The 18,612-nt window shown below is 37.7% G+C and overlaps 1 protein-coding gene and 1 pseudogene across 3 annotated transcripts in view; one reads left to right on the top strand and one right to left on the bottom strand.

The window, feature by feature from the left end:
* LOC125405583 (melanoma antigen preferentially expressed in tumors-like) overlaps positions 1–18,612 on the top strand; it is a 221,725-nt pseudogene that overhangs the window by 33,824 nt on the left and 169,289 nt on the right.
* Positions 1–18,612, bottom strand: part of Il13ra2 (interleukin 13 receptor subunit alpha 2) — a 52,138-nt gene that overhangs the window by 26,494 nt on the left and 7,032 nt on the right. Inside the window, exon 1 of one of the 3 annotated variants that reach the window (XM_048442060.3) lies at positions 11,479–11,585. The exons of the other annotated variants lie outside the window; for them this stretch is intronic. The gene's annotated coding sequence lies outside the window, so the exon portion shown is untranslated. Of the gene's footprint in view, positions 1–11,478; positions 11,586–18,612 lie in introns of those variants that run through there. 3 annotated transcript variants of the gene reach the window in all.

Genomic DNA, 18,612 nt, shown 5'->3' with positions numbered 1-18,612 from the left:
AAAAGACACACAGGCCCAGTTAAGAAAAGGCACTGTAGATGGAAACTTAGTATACCAACCTATCTCTTTGCTGTGGGTCACTCAGTGTTATTGGGATAGCCTCTGACTTGGAGATTGCCAAGAGACAAATTTTCAACGATCCTCCGGTTCAGCTCAACATATTCCTGCCTGGCATCAGTGCTGCCCATTTCCACACCATTGGGCCCTCATCATTAACCTCTATGATCTGTTCATTAACTCAAGAGCTAGATATCTGTCCTGACTCTTCACAATGATACTCTAATTTGCTTTTTTATTCCTATTGTCTCTTTAAACCTTTTAAAGATTTCAATAATTTGTAGATATGTGATTTGAATATTATGAATACTAATAGTCAATTTGAAATGTAATGAAAATTTGCAATTTCTCTTGTCATGAACCCAAGTGAAACCGAGAGTATTCAGATAAGTAAAGCTGGTGTAGTCAATGTAGTTTGTGAATCTACTGGCATTCAATAAATCTACCACCATAGAAAACCACTGACCTGCATTAGTGGTAGAATTTACTGACAAATCTCATATTTCTCTTTTCTACCAGTGGACGCTTATATATGTTTAGATAAGTTGTTATCCTTATTTTTTTTCCAAAACTAAGGATGCCTTTCTTTTATTTTTCAAATTTTGGCCTGACAAGGTTTCACTTTTAAAGCCGGACATTAACTCCTCCAAATTGCTGTAAAGCCTCTAATTTGCTACATGTTCCAGTCTAGCTTCAGACTCATGATCCTTCTGCCTATGTTGGCTGAGATTACAGAAATAGACCTCCATGCCTGGTACAATGTTTATTTTTGATACAATTTTTAGTAGTACTTTGTCTTCAGAAGAATCATTTTCATATTTATGTTGCAGATTAAAGTCATGTTTCAACCTTAAATTTTCTCTTTTAAAGTTATTTTTAATTATTTTTAGCCAGAGCTTTCTCATTTCTGGGCAGACTGAAAACCTTTATTGCAACAAATTCCAATTCCCTGGTTTAAAAGTAGTGGTGCTTTGCATCCCTCCTCCCCAAACTGAGGAGCAATAAATGCACATCTTAATCCTAAGCAATAGGTCTACTTGTATGTATTGTTCTTTTTGACAGCTGTGTTGAACCTAAGCCTGACACTTTCCTAAGTGACATTAGAGTGTTCTCATCAAAATAAACCCCATAGTTTCTGTTTGTATAATATTTGCCTAAATCCAACTTTGCTTACGGTACCAGTGCTGACATGGTCATGGGCATCTATCCAAATCATCATTTTAGGCATTTCCTGAGCTTCCATCTTGCACCCAATTCTGAAAACAGACAAGGCATAGTATTTCCTGCCCTTGTTTCTATTGATGGAGCAAAGGAAAAGAAATAAGAATTGTAATGTATGGTTTTCATGTGTTACCAGTAGAAGGGTGAATTATCTTTGGAGGTGATATGGCTGAGATGACAAGCCATCAGCTTCAGACACTGTGGAAATCAAGGGAACATAGCTGGGTACATAGCCAGGTAAAATGAAGACCTGTATTTGAAGATGGTGTTTCAGACTGTCCTTTCAGCTCCATGAAGCATGTTATTAAAGTTCTGGATTAGGGGATGCAAATGGCAGCATTATCTCTTATCTTTGAAGCTAGCCTGTAAAGAGAATAGGTCTTTCTTGACCTTCTCATCTTTTTTCATCCTACATAGGAGAGTATGGTCTTGGTACAGAGCTTCTTTTGATCAAGCAGATGAGTAGAACACCCCAAGCGTGATAGAACAACCAGTTCACTGAGGCCCAAGGCCACTGTTGACCTATGGCAATGAGGCTGTGAACTCTTCATGCAGCTCTGGACTCATTAGCCCCAGGTAGTCACATAAAATCAAAGCAAGCTGTCTTATTTTAACAGAACCTGTAACTTAAAATTTGAATTAGATGGCCACTTGGCAATGTGTATAAAGATGGTTTGAAGTTTATATCATTTTATTCTCAGATATCCAAGAAACCACATATACAATGTTACCATTTGTTTTTTATATACCCTTAGTGTCTGAACCTTGCATAGCATACTTTGGAAGAACCTCATCTAATTATCCTTGGTTGAAGGTCTCATACATATACATTCCATAGAGAAAACATATAGAACCATCAACCTACTTTTAAGCATTGCAGCTACAACATTAGGAAGTGATAAATAATTTGTGACAACATTCCAATGCTTCAGTGTCCCTCTTTGGGGCTTTCAAAATCCTTGAGGTTGTTAAACAAGAGGAAATATCTACTGAAGGAGCTTCTGAGGTTTTTGGAAGTGCTGTTTTTATGATGACACTCACACAGCTTTACTCCCGTGTGACATCTGCAAGGCCCAGTGATGCCAACTTATCCAATATGCTTTGTGTATCACCACAGTGTCCTGAAGTAGAGTCCCTCTTGGTGAAACTTGTTTCCTTCTCTCAACAGTATGCACTATTCTTCCTGCAAAACTTCTAGATGAAGAAAGGTACCTTGTTCCATAACTAGTTTAATCACTGTTGGATAACTGAAGCCAAGCTGACCTCAGGGGATAAAATGACTTACTTGTTGTAAAGCCACTCATAATGTATAAGCAAGCATGATATACTCACTGGTTCCCCAGAACAAACACTGGTGAGCTCATACATTGGTTTGTCATTGGAACTTTAGAAGAAGAGGGTAGACCTTGTTCACAACACTTGAATGATTGACATCCGCAGACGGTGTGACCATGAGAGTATTCAATGAGTTGTTTAGAATGGCTGGTACCTTCTATCCCCCCAAACCACTTCACACCTTGAAAGAAAGTGAGACACTCATTCTTCAAGATCTCTTTAGCCCTCCTCATTTGCTTGAAGCTTACTATATGAAGACAGTGAGGCAAGCATACAAAATTACAAATACATACTTACCTTCTACCAATCTACTTTGCTCCAAGCTTATGATTTTAAGTATTGCAAGTGATTATTTTTCAGCTTGGAAAAACTTTTAGTTCACAGACCAATATTTCTTTTCCAAGTACATGAGTCAGATTCTCCCTTATTTCTATCTTTATTCCACCAAGACCACCTTACATTCCCTCCCAAACTCAGGTGCCCACTGTCCGTTTGATCATAACTTTTCAAAATATAGAGGTCTCTTCTTTTGTAAAGAAGAAACAGAGGGCGACTGAAACTGGGGAAGAGGGGAGTTTGGGGAAAGTGGGGAGGCGTGGAAGGAGGGGAGATTGAGAGGAGAATTTATTTTCAATAAAATAAATTTACCATGTTCCTATGTAAATCTAACTTATATTTTCTCTGTGCCTGAACCTAAGCAGGTAATTGCTGATGAAAGGGGTCTCACTATAGATGATTTCCATGGTAAATGTATAACATGCAAGGTTAAATTAGCCCACTCAAAAGCCTTACTACATGTCTCTGTCCAATCTGCTTCATTCTTTTAAGTACAAAGCTCTCCTACTCTCTTCAATCCTCTTATTCCCCTTCATCCCCCCACATGCTGAGCACATGCTGGTAATTTTGCATTAATATCACTACTCAGTGATGTCGAGCAATGACTCAAGTCAGTAAAGTGCCTGCTGTGAACACTTGTGGGTCTGAGTCTGAATCTTCAGCACCCATGAAAAAGCTGGGCATGGCCATGCATGTCTATCACTTCAGTGCATAAGATGGGTAGCAGAGACAGGCAGATCTCTGAAGCTCACTGTATAACCATTTTAAACAAACTAGTGGGCTCTGGGTTCAGTGAAATGTGTGTCTCCAAAGGAGAAAGCGATAGTTGAAGACACCTGTTGTCAAGCTCTGGCCAACACATACATATGCACAGCACATATGCCCATATATTTGTATGAACACATACACTACACATACCAAAAAATTGAAACTATCAAGATATATAATTCTTCTCTATCTCCATCCATCGTCGGATGAAGGTTCCCTATGATCCTGCCTTCCTTGCTCACGTTCTCCCTCCTTCTGCTTCTCATTTGGACCTAGGGAGTTAAGTCCAGTGTTCCAATGTGGGTCTCTGTCTCTATCTCCATCCATCGCCAGATGAAGGTTCTATGGTGATATGCAAAATATTCATCAGTATGGTTATGGGCCAAGGCCAGTTCAGGCACCCTCTCCTCTGTCCAGAGAACAATCTGGGGACCTCTCCTTGGGCCTGGGAACCCCTCCAGAATCAAGTCTCTTTCAAACCCTAAAATGGCTCCCTTAGTTGAGATATATTGAACTGAGCCCCAAAGGTCCAAATGAGGAGCAGAAGGAGGGAGAACATGAAAAAGGAAGTCAGGACCGCGAGGGGTGCGTTCACCCACTGATACAAGGGGACTGATCTAATGAGAGCTCACCAAGTCCAGCTGGACTGGGACTGAACGAGCATGTGATCAAACCGGATTCTCTGAATGTGGCTGACATGGGGGCTGACTGAGAAGCCATTGACAATGACACTGGGTCTTGTTTCGGCTACATGTACCGGCTTTTTGGGATCCTAGTCTGTTTGGATGCTCACCTTCCTAGACCTGGAGGGAAGGGGGAAGAACTTGAACTTCCCACAGGGCAGGAAATCCTGACTGCTCTTAGGACTGGAGAGGGAAGAGGAGAGGAAGTGGAGGGAATGGGAAGGTATTGGGAGGAGGGGAGGAAGTGGAAATTTTTATAAATAAATAAACACTTTTTCTAAAAAAAGATATATAATTCTTGCATCGTTCCAATTTGTGAGAACCTTTCTTTAGACCCAGCCAGTGCTCGCCTTTAATCCCAGCACACAGGAGGCGGAGACAGGCAGATCAAGAACCTTTCTTTAGTGTTTTCCAAGTCTCTCCTGTTATTATAAAGGAGAAAAATTTCCACCAAGTAATATAAAAGTCCTCATATATGTTCACATTTGTTGATGTTTCCTGAAACACTACAACAGTTTCTTTCATTCTTTCTAGGTGATACTGGGGGTGGAAGCTTAATAGTCTTTTAATGTCTCTCGGAATTTTCTCTGTGCATCATGACAACTCTTTCCACAGGATAAGCAAACTGTATATAGTTAATTTGAAAATGTGAATCTAGTTATGTAACTTCTGAGCCGAGAATTACCATTGTTTCCTTCTTATTTTAGAATTTATGAGTAAAGATCAGAATCCTTGATTTTGTATTCATGGCTCTAAATATTATAGCACACGGTTAGTTTTTCAGCTACTTTTTAGGACCTGGTGTTATACCCTTGGACTACAAGGACTATATGTGGTTTTTATCCCCCAAAGATTTTTGGACAAGTCTTCTGACTTCCAATGCAAGACAAAGTTGCCAATGAACTATTATATTTTTGTACTTGCACAAAGTCACTAAAGGATTTGTCTCAGTAAGATTCTTTAAGTTGTATAAATAGTAGACTTATCAAAGAAAGAGAGAGAGTGAAGAGCATGTATTTCCTGTGGCAGAGCTAAGCTTGTCTTATGGGGATATTCTTAAAATACACACATCATTAGTGCTTTTAAAATACATATGGATGAGGTCACTCAATTTTCTCTGCTTCAAAGAACATGAGCCCCATGAAGATATGAATATTCAAAACATCTTCATTTCCCTTGCTGAATCTGTGATACTGTAACTTCTCAAGCCACAATTCTATGTCATTCTCCATTCCTTCTACTTACTTATCCCCACCAATTTTATCAGAATATGTCATATACTAAAGATTCTCTTCTTAACTACTTTTGTGTTTCATCTGCATCACCACATTCTTCCCTGAAATACTTCTAGTGCCAAGCCTTCAGAGTCTCTTGACTGATCAACTACTATAACCGATGAATACACTTTCCAAGTTACGATATATTAAGTTCAGATAATTCTCCCTACTGTGGTCTGCAAACTATGAAAAGCTCAGATATGTACAAACTCTCTCCAAAACTTCTCATTGCTTTATTGAATGATTTATAATGATAACTCCCCCTTGGATGCATAAGCATCTCCAAGCATATCACTTCCACAACTCTCTTAATCTTAATACAGCACAGCATTGTGGGATACATAGATAATACTGATGTGATCACACTTGAATAATAAAGTAACTGGAAGCACAAACATGCTACGTGAGTATCTTGGAGTCTCATTAGTTAGCAAGTGATGAAGCTAAGAAAGTCAGCTGGTTCCTCAGGACTTTGCCTTTAAGCTCTATGCTGCTACTTTCTCTCATGTATATACATGTATATAACATTAATGGTTAAGGAAGAAAAGGCTTTGAATTTGAGAGAAAATGATTGGGGCATGTGATGAGTTTGAGAGGGAGGAAGAGAGATGTCAATAATGTAAATTCAGTACCTGTATATGCAATTTTCAATAAAATACACCCACAATTTTAAGAACATAAATATAGGAACACAATTTAAAAAACCTTCAGCATGGCAACCAAGTCTTTCCACTCTCTGGATCCTACTAACGAGTTCAGTCTCATATCCTCTACTGTCTTGCTTTGTCCCTAAGCCTTTGTCCAAGCAGTATCATTAAAATTATGGTTTACAAAATTTCATCATGAACAGATTCCTAATGAAGTTTAACGGAGGTAGTAAATAGAGACTTCTGTATGATTTTATGCTTGTGCAAAATAAGAGTAGTAATAATGATATTCTAAACAGACCCTAGTACCTTCCCTCTTGGGTATCAGACTTTTGAAACAATGATCTCCATGGGACTGGAATTTCCCCAGAAATCTCATGTTGGGAAAAGGAAAAGGCTGAAGCATAGTGCCAGTCAGATGAGGAACTCTTCTCCCAGAAAAATGTTTTACATACTTCTGATGACCTGACAGATTATCCTGAAGGAGACAGTGGATCCCAGATAAGGATGGGTCAATAATTGGTAAGACCACAGCTTATCCAGAATTGTTGAGTTATGCATACCTTTTGTTTTCCGTTTAAAACTAAATCTCCTGCCAGGACAGTAAAGATAGACTTGAAGGAGGGAAAGGTATCCATAATTTTTGTACCTCTTGCAAATGTAGCCACCATTAAAGATATGTTTTTCTGTCCTTCACTATTTACTTGTCTCATTAATTGAACTATGGAGGGCAAGTGGCCAAGCCTAGCTTGTGGTGCTGTCAGGGACCAGGCTCTGATCCTAACACTGGGAAGACTTGTTCTTCCAGACAAAAGAATGTACATCTCTTCTGTATTCTGGACCAAACCAAAGAGAAATAAAATTCAATCATATTTTTAAAGCACTTTTCATTTAGTAAAGTAAACAGCCTTCTCAAATACTGAGTATGTGGGCTTACAGTGGTGGCTCAGCAGTTAAGAGTACCAACTGCTCTTATATAGGCCCCAGATTTGATTCTCAGTACCTACAGTGTGGCTAACGGTCTGTAATTCCAGTCCTGTGAGATCCAACTCCCTCTTCTGACCTCCCATGAGCAAGGCATGCATGCAAAATACACATACACATAAAAAAAAACATCTAAAATACAGCTAAGCATGTGGACAAAGATAAGAGTTCTTTCTGCTTATTTGTCATTCTCCCTTATTTCAAGAAGATAACTGGGGCCATCGTTCCTTACCTGACAGGATACACCCGCACCGTGATTGCCAGAACCCAAATTGACAATGTGAAAACCCAAGGTGACAAGAAAAATAGCATGCTTGGCAAAGTCAGTAAGGGTCTTAAGGGAACAGGTGAAATTTCTTTTAGAATTCTATGAGGAAAGAAAGTGGCATATTTCTTTTATTGATTTTTTATTGAGCTCTACATTTTTCTCTGCTCCCCTCCCTACTTCTCCCCTCCCCTTTCAACCCTCCCCCAAGGTTTCCATGCTCCGCCAATTTACTCAGGAGATCTATTTCCCATGTAGATTGGATCTATGTACGTCTCTCTTAGTGTCCTCATTATTGCCTAAGTTCTCTGGGATTGTAATTTGTAGGCTGGTTTTCTTTGCTTTAAACGTAAAGCAAAGAAAGTGGCATATTCTTAATTGAAAAACAATTCAGATGTCTGATACGAGTAAAAGTTGACAGTGAAAATAAGGAACCACTCAGTAGTAGATGGTAGCAGGCGAGTCAGAGATGTAAAATCAGATGCATTTGCTTAAATGTACTTGATCATAGACACAAGGGGCACAATCCCAGTAATGATCTAATCTCCTAAGCATAAAATACAACTGGTAGCAGAAAATATAAAACAGACAATTCCAGCATTAGACAAAATGATAGTTTAGAGAGTATATCAAGAAAATAATGGAGGTTTAATGCTCAATAATCAAAAGGGAATACCAGAACTTGAGGGCTATCTAAGGCTTCAAATATTTGCATAACCCAGCAGTCAGTCTAACAACTAACTAAAATTGTACATTTACTTTCTTGGGAGACTGTTAAGTATGAGATGGCTTGATAAATATTTTAAAGTGGAAGTTTCTTACATACCCACATACTTTTGTGCCCTTGATTTACACAATGACTAGTTATCAAATGGTACGGTAAGTTCCAGGAAAGAAGTAAGTAAGCACTTAGAAGTCCAGAGGACAGGTAGGTACTCAGTCTGATCTTGGGGATGGTCATCCAGTGACAGGCATTTAAGAAACTGAAATGCAAGCTGTCCCACAGATGAAAAGTATTTGCCAAAGAGATGTTGACAGATTAGGGGAAATAGTGTGTCCTCAATGTGAACCGATTATGCTAATATAAAGAATAAATAAATCTTAACAGATTCGGGGAGCTGCAGATGATTTGTTTTGGTTGTGATATAAGATAAGATTAAATAGACATACCTTACAGATAATGTTCTAAAATTTGGATTTAATCCTGAGAGTTATAAGTAAGAACTGAAGGATAAAAGGTTGTGTTTTCTTTTTAAGACTGGAAAACAAGTACGAGTGAAGATGAAAATCAATGACTCTATAAAACAAAAATAGATGAGTGGATTAAAAATGCAGCTACACCTGAAAACTTTTAGTTTCTAGGTGAAACAGGCGGGAAGATCACCTTTTGAAAATAATGGGTACCAGCTGAACATGGAATTTAAGAAGAGAGATGAACTGGGAATATGGCACAGAGGTATAGCACTTATTTAAAATGAGGTATGAAAACAACGGGAAAAGGAGAGTAGGAAGGAAAGAGATGATGAATGGAAACGGGGGTGAGGGTAAAGAGGAAGGAGGGAGGAAGGGAGGAAGGTCATCCATAAGGATGATCTTAGCTAAGACTCTAAGCAGTAGTAGAGAGGGTGCCTGAACTGACCTTCCCCTGCAGTCACCTTGATGACTACCTTAATTGTCATCATAAAGCCTTCATCCAGCAACTGATGAAAGCAAATGTAGAGATCCACAGTCAAACACTTAACCATGCTCCAAAAGCTCATTGAAAGAGAGAGAAGTGATAATATGAGTAAAGGGGTGATAAAAATCTTTGATCATGATGATACCCACTGAAACAGCTTACCTGAGCTAACAGGAGTTCACTGATTCTGAACTGACAGCAGGTAACCAGCATAGGACCAAACTAGCCCCTCTGAATGTGGGGGACAGTTGTGTGGCAGGGACAGTCTGTGGAGTTACTCGCAGTGTGACCAGGATTTATCACTACTGCTTGAATTGTCTTTTTGGAGCTCATTATCTTTGGAGGGATGCCTTGCTCAGCCTAGATATTTTGGGGGAGGGGAGGCCTTGAACCTGCCTCAAAAGGATATGCCAGATATTGTTGACTCCCCATTGGAAGTCTTACCCTCTCTGAATAGTGAATGGGGGATGGGAAAGAAGTGGAGGAAGGGGGAGAAGGGGAAGGAGTGAGAACTGGAATTGGTATGTAAAATTTCAATCAAATACAAAAAAGAAATAAATTCTTTTAAAAAGTTATATTTACAATCCAATGAAGATAATATTCACAGCAGACACCAAGGATCTATCTCCCAAATAATAGCACACAGTCATCTACAAGCTGGTTCTATGTAATACTGTACATTATCCATGTCTCCAGCATAGGTTTTAGTCTTACTGAGAAAATGTATAGTGTGAGATTGAAGTGCTTATCTGTTCAATAACACCTTAGAATGACCATGGAAGCATTGTGCAATAAAGAAAAGAGTCACACAAAGCCAAGCAGGGTATTTCAGCTCTCTACATCTGTATTTTCTTATGAAGAGAGTAAAAACAATAGCACTTATTACTGTACAGCCTATGAAATGATTAATGGAATAATGCATAGAAAAGATCTTTTGCAAAGTTAATATAATAACTCAATTTCTTTTCCTTCTGCTCCTTCTATATCCAGAGACCTCTTCCTAGGAATTCCTTGAAAAGTACCCCAAAAGTCCACTTCAATTCCTACCAAGCTTTGGCAAGAGCAACAAAATATACTGAAAAATATACTGAAAGCAGTTTTCATTTAATGGTAGAGTATTGACATTACAAAAATTTCTGTGTCTTCTTTGATTTCTCTAAGTGATTAAGCAATCAAATGTAACCATTACATCACCAGGTAGAGTTGGGTTGGATAACTGGGTTACTTTACAGATGAAGAAATTAAGATAAGGAAAGCTAGGTAACAGGCATACACAGGGAAAATCTAAACAAAGCCATGCATTGTTTGTTATTAGTTTAATGCTATCCGCAATAAAAAATCAGTAATATTAGTACTAATACATTAATATGATTCTTGAATCTGAAATGTACTGCAGTATTCAATGATCACAATATATTATATACATGTTTAAAGTAGCATAACAAAGTCCACTGTTTTGTACAATTAAAAGATGCTAATAAAATAGGGAGAAAATAGCAGTTAAGCTCTTGATGTTGATGGCCGGGTTTATGTGTTCTCTTTTATTAAGAAAAATTAACCCAGAAAAGAAACCTAATTGAAAGCACTTGCACTGTATACAGTAACTGGCATATTTCAGTGTTGACTACTGATATTTTTTCTTGCGGGGGAAAATGGAAATTGCTAGTATATTTTTAGAGCCAACACAGTGAAACTGGAACTTTCCTTTCCATAACAATTCACACACATAATCAGAATACATGAGTAAATGAAGCCACACACAGAGAGAATATGCATGTTCTCCTAAATAAATCAAAGCATCAAAAGTAAATGAAATCATTTTTCTTAGAGTCCCTATAGTTGTCTCCAGGCTTAAGAGACTTCTACTCTGTAGAAACTTCTCCTTTATGATAATAATAACATAGAAAATTGTTTCAGAGAACTCTAAAAAGATCACTGTTGCTTGAAAGAGATAAGATTTTTATAGTCATTACAGGTTAATAAAAATTAAGCAATAGTATTATTCATGTCATCGTACAGCATATACTAATTAGCTTCATTGAAAACATGTAGTATTTCCTCAACTATTTCCACTTAGTACGACTTTAGACACATGCACAAATGTGTCCTTCAAGCATGCACAAATGTGTCCTTTAAGCAAAGATGATAAAAGCAAAATAAGCAATTACTCAAAACAAGTTACTTCTCATTACCAAACTTCATACCCAAGTAAAACTTCGAGACTTACTCTAAGTGAATAATGTGCCCAGTTGTAATGAAATTCTTCTGAAATGCCACTGAAATCTGCCTCAAGGAACAGCTTCGAAGCTTAAAGGGTTTTAAATGACCTTAGAACTAAAGCTTCTATTTAAGGAGGAGGAGCTCCAGCTTTAGCTGCAAAAAGTACCAACTATCATGAAAAAATTTGCATTGAAAGCAAATCAGCACTCAGTTATATTTGCTTAAAATTTTTCAGAGGAAATTATATCCTGAGTGACTTTCCCTTTTAATTATTTCCTGATATAGCCTCTTAGTATTGCCAGTGTTAATCTGCTACGTGACTCACCACATTATAAACAAAATGATAATCTAAAGGCAAGTATATGATTAATACGTTTCTGTTTTATCAGCATATGCTATGCAAAGGCATCATGGTTTTGAGTGTTAAATATCTTTAAGTAGTAAAAGAGGAAACCCTAAATCTAGATTCTATTCTAGGAGCTGGTTTTATAGTCAGCTGTGGAATCTTGGCACTATTTGGAAAGAAAATTATTTTAGGAGATGATGATATAGCTCAGTGGTTAGCTCAGTGGTCCAATGTATGCTTGCCATGTGCAAGGTAACGGGTTCATTTCCAAACAGCATGAGAAAGAATGAAAAAAAAGTACTGAATGAGACCACAGGTGTCATTCATTTTATGGTTGCCTGGGACAGACAGAGACATTTTCTTTCACTACCAAGGAGGCAATGCAATACTCCAGTAAATAATCATACTGGAGTCCTGTAAAAACCACAACTAAATTCAATAGGGTTAGAGAAAAGGGGGATAGAGAGTCAGGGAGGAAGAATGAAAGGAGGTAGAGACAGAAGGAAGGAAGTGAAGGAAAAAGAAGGAGAAATGGAGAAAAGGGGAAAGAGGAATGAAGAGAAGAAGGGAAGAGGAGAGGATGGAAGAAAGAAAGGGAAAGAAGGAGAAGAAAGGAAGGAGAGAGCATTGAAAGGGAGCAAGAAGGAAGGGAAGGAAAGAGAAGGAGGGAAGGATAAAGAGAGGGAGGGAAGAAAGAATGAACAGATGAAGGAAGAGAAAGGAAGGAAAGGGAGGAAAGGAAAGGGGGAGGATGAAGGGATGGAGGAAGGAAAAAAGAAGGATGAAAAGGAAGGAAAAGGAGGGAAGGAAGGAGAAAGAAAAACAGGGAGGGAGGGAAGAAAAAAGGGAGGGAGGGAAGGAGGAAGGGAGGGAAGGAAAAAAGAATGAGGGAATAGGATAGGGAGGGAGGAAAGGAGGGAAGGAATCAAAAGATAAAGGAAGGAAGATAAAGACTCTCTGACAAGAGAATGGAGGATTGCATAGGAAGAAGAAGGGGATGGGGGATGGGAAGTGGAAAGACAAGAAAGGGCCAAGGGAGTATGTAATGCTCAAAATGCATACATGTATGAAAGTGTCCTAATGAAACACATTATTGTGTATAATTAGTATATCACAGCACATAGACTTTAGTGTTAAGTTGTTTTAACCTTCTATTTACACAAAATTGCCTCTTCACTTTGCCTACGAAGTGGGCCTTCATGAGCTTAGGGTGGAACTCTCATACATGTGTATGTAAGAATGTGGACTTGAAATCCAACATCACAGAACAAAGAAAGAAGATCCTGTATCTTATATACTTAAAATTGATGGACAAAAAATAGAGGATATCCAAAATTCCTCTGGTTCCTAAAAGCCCTGATATAATCCTTGGTACTATAGTTAAAATCTGTTAAGTGTCATGCATTTTTATTTTTTTCACTGAAAATATCAAATCGTTCTTCACATAATGAAGTGAGGTTTTATTTTAGTCTAGATAAAATTAAGAAACCTGGACTAACAATCAACTTTTCTTCACCTTATGGGTCTTGATGGAGATTTTCTCTGGCCCTGATTTGATCTCCATGTTCATACAAAGTAACACTTGACTCATACATAAGCTAAGAAGCCAGAGTACTTTTGCAGTTTTCCTAGGTAGAAGAGGTACCCTCAATGGTGAATTCTCAATAAGAACTAACAATTTCAGCTGTGTCCCCAAACCGTTAACACTTCAATGGATGAAAATCACACTCTTTACGTTGGAATGAGTGGAATGTATTTAAAGATAAGCTACACTTTGTATTAAAGAGGTAATTAAACAAAGGTAAGGCATCTAACCAGAGGGCTGAGTGTAGTATTCTTTCCGTGACAAAGTTCTCGTTTTATCCAAAGATGGCTTTCTTTCCCCCGATACTTTTTTATAATGAAATGTAATGAATTTGTATTTCATAGTTGATGTTTCTCTGTAATTTTTTTATGAGACAGGATCTCAGCCCATAACCCCAGGTGGCCTCAAACACGCAACCCCCATTCATGTCTTGCACTCCAGAGTGCTGAGATTAGAAGCATGTGCCACCACATCTAATCTACTGTTTCTCCAACTTTGACAGTCGGAAGGCAGAAAGAAACTCCAATTTAGATAGAGAGTATGGCATTTACTTACCAGACATTGACTGATTTGGCTGTTTTGCAATCATTTTGGTGAGAAATTACTTATCAGACCTCTGTGTGAGAATTTAGTGTCCGAATTTGCTGACAAGAAAAAATTTAAAGGAAACCTAGATTCAAACTTTCCTTTCTTTTTCCTGAGATTGCAATTTCAATTATCTCCAGGAAGTTTTTCTCAAGTTTCCTGCTTCCTGTAAATATTTTGGCAGCTGCAGACACACCAAAGCACTACAACTCATGTTCAATACACTAGATCCAGCTTTGTGGTGTTCGATATCTTGCAATAAATAATATGGTACCTATAAGTACAGTTATGTAAAGGATAAGCTCTATTTGGTTAATGAGCTGTTTTAAATAATGATACACATGTGTCTATTGTTGAAGTCTTACTAGATCGGCCCTTCTGTCCTAATTAGACAACTCAGTTGTCAAAAGCATAGGCTAAGCTTTCTGCTTCACGGGAGGAGAACTTCACCCAAAGGACAATTCCTTTAATTTTCCTAAAAGTTCTATTTCAACTTTTCCAGTGACAGAGATGCATATATAAATCAACCATAGCTTATGATTCTGCTTCAGGTAAAAAAAAAATACATTGCAACTTCTGAGAAATACTAAGACTGAGGAGTAATGAGTGAGAGATCCTTTTTTTTAAGGTGGAGAGAAATAACAGAAAGATACTGGACATCAATCTCTGGCCTCCACACATGCATGCATAGCACCTGCTGCTGCCTAAACATATGCATTATATGTGTGCATGCACACACAGAGACAAACTTTAAAATATCAGGCTAAGTAAAAATCCAAGTTTCTTATAATTTGCACCTATGTTTATGCTTTTTCTATACTTACTGAAGTGCTGCAGATTTTATATGAAATGCTTGCCTGACAAGAATTAAAATATCACTTTCTAGGTATGATGTTTCATATGTCCAACTACTGTGTTGACCACCGAAACAGGAAATGGGTAGTTTTAAACTGCTCTTCAAATTAGTCTGGGAGGAAAGGCTGCACAGTTGTTATTATCTGTCCATTGGCAGTTGGTTCTAGGCTCTCTGAGAATATCAAAGTTCACAGATGCACTTACCCTTACATAACATGTAATGTCTGCATAGACTCTACATTATCCAAAAATCCTTCTGGGCATTTTTAGACTAGCTCTATTATCTGATATAAAATAAATACTGTGTACATGGCTGCTTATTGTACCATTTAATGATTAATCATAAGAAAAATGCTTCTATATATGTTTAGTACAGATTTAGTTTCTGTGTTTGCTTAAAACCAAAGGTATGAAGCCTCCAGAAAACAAGGCTTCACTGCATCTAGTGCTCCCAGGTGTTATTTTGTTTTAAAGGTTAAGAGATATTAAATAGAAAAGGAGAGAGAGAGGGAAGAAAGAAGGAAATATGATTACATAAACACACAAGGTTTATAACAAAATTTGAAATTTAATAACAATGTTTAAACATTCACATAAGCATATTCTGTGAAATAGAGAGTGTCAAGGCTGCTTACCTTTCCCACACATCTAGTTTTATTTTGCTGTAATAAATCTGTGACTTACACTACCAAGACTCAATAGCAGGAATCCAGAGCTGAGATTACCGGGAAACTCACTTGAACCAGAAAACACAGTTGGCAACAAGAGGAGCCTTTCCCCAAAAGATTTTCAGAAACAGTAATTAGCACCAACCAGGTGTGAACGCAGGCAACAAAGGTCAGCAATGCCAGCTTGCTTCTCTTCTCTCCCACTCATATCAAAGCGGCCGGGCATCCAAGGCCTCAGCGTCATACAGAGATGCATTCAATGCTATAGCATGATGTTTGAAGTCTAGTTGGAGGGATGATGGAAACTGGAAACTATTGAGTGTTTACTCCACATCATGAGAATGTTACCAGACCTGGAAGAAACTGGAACCAGACTCCTGGTAGAACCAACACCCTGTAAAATCAAGAACTGGCACTGCAGGACTCTCAATACAGGCTGACCCTGAGTGAAGATGTGACATCCGAAACTGCTCTGAAGGTCATTAATAGATTGCTATTCAAACCTGATTCCAGGAACCCTGCTAGATTACTGTCTAGCAGGAGGCTTTCTGACAAAGAATAAAGACACACCATCAGACCTTCCTCCTGTAAGAGTTGATGCAAATGTAACTGTCAGTCATCCAGAGGAGAAAATGTCCCTCTGAGGAGGTTTCTTGTTCTAGAGGCTTTAGAACTATTTTAAAAAATCTTCCTAAAGGGGGTTAGAGAGAAGGCTCAGATAGGACTGAGGTTTGATTGCCAGCACCCACATGGTGTCAATTAACTCTCTGCAACTTCAGTACCAGGGGATCTGAAGCTCTCTCCTGGTTACCTCAAACATTAGGCATGCACATAGTATGTAGACATAAAAAATGTACATGCACACATAATGCTGATGCACATAAAATAAAAAATAGGTTTTTCTAAAGTCTTTCTAAAGTGTGGAGCCAGAGAATAGTCTCATTGACCATTGTCCACTCCTTCCCCTTCAGAGTGTGCTTTCCTTGACTCTACCTGTCTTTGATACTATGATATGGGTGTCTCTTATTTTTTATTTTTCTGGAGACCTTAAGGATCAAGAGACCTATGTGAGATCCTGCTGACAAGACAAAAATCTTCTAACAGAGAAGACTATTGGCATCTAAAAGAGTTTTCTACCTGTGTCAATGAAGAAGATGAGCATCGTCAGGCAAAGATGGTTTGGAGGTTGACCCTGGTTTTGTTAATATCAAGTTGCAAAATACATGAAATTTTTAGCATTGTTCTCTTCCAAAATCCCTTGGAATTTCATGAGAGATAGAAATGAGTTTGTCAATGTTCTGAATCTTTTAGGAAGCAACTGTATCTAAAGCTATCTTTAAAACTGTGGCAAAAACCAGGTGTGGGTGGTACCTGCCTTTAATCTCAGCACTTGGAAGGATGGTGGATCACTGTGAGTTCAAGGCCAGCCTTGTTTACCTCACATTCAAAAATATGAAGCAAAACAAAACACCTATGGCAGAGACTATTTTTTCCTAGGTTCCATATCTTCTTTCAGCCATATATAATGTGTTAGGATTACATACACAGCTTTATTCTGATGGTGCCAATAATCAAAGATCTCACATAGGAAATGGAATTCAAATTCAATGATAAGAAATGATCTTTGCTCCGCACAACCAACTCTGGTTACAAATACTACTACAATAGATCCCCTTTATCAGTAGAGGGGTACCTAATGTGAGTTCTAGTGGATAATTGAATCCATAGATAGTATCAACACCCTATGGAAACTAGGGGGGGTTTTCTCTATACATGCAAATCCACAATAAATTTAATTTAAAAATTAGGTACAGAGAAAGAATAATAACACTAATTTTAAATAGAATTATTTAACAGTATATATATATATATAACAAATTTATATGATGTGATCTTTCCCTCTTAAAGACATTGTATAAAATTTAATGACTTTTCTTATCAGTAACTAATGATAGTTCAGAGAATTTATGGGAAGTCATATCTCTGATAAGAGAAAGAGTATTATCTTGACATTCCTATTGTACAAAAGAGAAATTTAGGCCAACAAAAGTTCAACACTTAGCAAACGGAACTCAAAATTGTTGATCATCAAAAGGTACTTTCCTTGCTCCAACAAAGTCAGCCGCACTATGTTCCAGAAAGCCAGGCAAAAAAACTGAATGGCAATGAAAAGCAATAACATCTGTGTCTTTAAAACAAGCTAATTATTACAAATAATCAAGCCAACCTAATTTGTATGCCCAGGCTTGGTAAGTAAACACAATGTATATCTTGTTTACAAATACTTTCCTCCCTTTTTTGTGGGACTTCTCCTGTAGCATAAGATGACTTGAACTCTGTGTGGTGCTGCTGATGACCTTGAAATTCTTATCCTCCTGTTTTCACATTTTAACTGCTAAAGTATAGGCATGCACCACCAAACTCAGTTTATGCAGTTCTGGGAGTTGAACCCAGGACTTCGTGCCTGCTAGGCAACACTCTACAAACTAAGCTACAACCCCATCACTTTAAGCTATTTGTTCGATCAGTGAACACTTTCACTTTTAAAATATTAGCACAGGGACATTTTTAAATCTGGTCTAAGTTTGACACAGCTTCTGGAAAAGTGCCCTGGAATGAACAGGCGAAGCTGCTAAGGAATATAAATATTTCACAGAAAACATAAAAATATTATAGCCTTGAAATAGATTTCAAGAGATCAGTTACAATCTAGCAAATTATCTGTAAAGCAATTTATTGGTTTTATTTGTAAATTTCTTGTTACAATAATATCCAAACAAAAAGAAATGTAAATTTCAAAAATGACATTGCACAAGTCTTGGGACATATAGAGCTCAATAGAGTCCTGGGTTCTGTTCTGTATATCAAAAACAGCAAAAGAGAAAACATATTTTCACTGTAGATGAAATCCTAAATGTTATTACCTTGATTGAAAAATTATGAGATAGTAAAATATTAATTAATATGCCATAATGTGATATCTGACCCACATAGTCTCAAAAATCAAGAAGGAGCCATTCATAAAATAAAATCTTAAATGGACAAGACTGAACCAAATCTAAGACTTAGTCTAGCTAATTTTTTAACAAGGAAATCACTGTT

Source organism: Myodes glareolus, chromosome X (genome assembly GCF_982192425.1).
Source record: "Myodes glareolus chromosome X, mMyoGla1.1, whole genome shotgun sequence".
NCBI lineage: Eukaryota > Metazoa > Chordata > Mammalia > Rodentia > Cricetidae > Myodes > Myodes glareolus.
This window is presented reverse-complemented; position numbering and strand designations above follow the sequence as displayed.